The 1,369-nt window shown below is 49.0% G+C and overlaps 1 protein-coding gene across 6 annotated transcripts in view; it reads left to right on the top strand.

The window, feature by feature from the left end:
• Positions 1–1,369, top strand: part of MEST (mesoderm specific transcript) — a 25,097-nt gene that overhangs the window by 12,494 nt on the left and 11,234 nt on the right. The window contains exon 1 of one of the 6 annotated variants that reach the window (XM_014591721.2): positions 27–924. The exons of 4 other annotated variants lie outside the window; for them this stretch is intronic. The gene's annotated coding sequence lies outside the window, so the exon portion shown is untranslated. Of the gene's footprint in view, positions 1–26; positions 925–1,369 lie in introns of those variants that run through there. One more of the 6 variants, XM_014591722.2, reaches the window with a different exon arrangement.

Below are 1,369 nucleotides of genomic sequence, written 5' to 3' on the forward strand. Positions count from 1 at the left end.
CGAGGGGGTGTGGTCGGGTGTCCCAAGATTGGGTGCGGGCTAGCGGCCGAGACGCCATGCCGTGCCGTGCCGTGCCGGGTTGCCTGTTGGCTGGCGGCGCATTCCTGGTCTAACCTACTCCACCTTCTCCAGGAGCGAGGTGGCAATCCTAATGCAGTAGTATTCGGGCAACGAGGTCCCTTAGGATTTCTAGACTCCCGCATTGTACCGGTGTGACATAAGACCTCAAAATTCTCGTATCACCCTTGCGCGAATTAGGATTTTATAAATCTCTTCGTTGCAGGGTACGACTTAGGGTCATCTCGTTGTCGGGATTTAGGATTTACAGACATCAGTATCACTCCGGTGTGATTTAGGACTTTTAGACCTGATCGTCATTGTGGTATGACTTAGGATTTGTAGACGTGGTATTGCCCTTGTGCAATTTAGGATTTTTGATCCTTGCTGTTGCCATGGCGCAATTTAGGATTTCAAGACCCCAAGTATCTCCATCAGGCGATTCAGAATTTCTATACTTTGGCATCTGCCCGGGTGCTATTATATAGGATTTTTGGATTCCGGCATTGCAGTGGAGGGATTTAGGATTAAGACTGATATCTCCATGGCCGTGGCTCCATTTAAGATTTGTAGACCCTGGTGTCACCCAGATGGGATATAGGACTTTTAGATCCTCTCAGTGAGGCGCTTTAGGCTTTAAGACGCTGGTATCTCATGGGGTAATCACGGTGGCGCAATTTAGGATTTCCAGACCTCTGTAGCACATCACCGTACTGCCATTTGGTATTTCAAGACTCTTAACGCCGGGCGCGGTTGACGATTTCTAGACTGCAACTCGGGCTTGGCTCGATGTAGGATTTCCAGACCCTGGTGTCGCACCGGCGTGAGCTACATCGTGCGATGAACTTGCAGTGCTGTTACCGTGGTGTAAGTATTTTTCAGATTTCAGTAATGAGAAGTGCTAGAACTGGTTTGGTGGAATGCGCAAGCTGTTCACCTTCCCACCGCGGTGCCCTCAGGTGGGCAGGTCTGCCCGTAATAGGTGGATTTTCCCCGTTTACAAGGTGAGAAATCAAGGTCCAGAAAGATTGATGAATGTCGAGAGTTCGCTACTAGAGTTCGAATGTATGCTTTCCTCTCTTGGCTCATCAAATACGGACTTTGGCCAAAAAAAAAAAATGTTTAACCCATTTTGTCTGAAAAATCCCGAAATGTTCATTGGGATATTTACTGAGGTAAGACAGAAAACGGCTTCCTGCAGGATTGCCTCTTTGCTTTCTTGGAGGAGGGTGTGAAGGGCGGGGTGGGGTGGGGGCGCTAAGAATGTGTCTTGGTTTTTTGTTTTGTTTCCAACCCCCCCCCCCCCAGCACC

This window comes from Tupaia chinensis, unplaced genomic scaffold (genome assembly GCF_000334495.1).
Source record: "Tupaia chinensis unplaced genomic scaffold, TupChi_1.0 Scaffold000610_1, whole genome shotgun sequence".
Classification (NCBI taxonomy): Eukaryota; Metazoa; Chordata; class Mammalia; order Scandentia; family Tupaiidae; genus Tupaia; species Tupaia belangeri.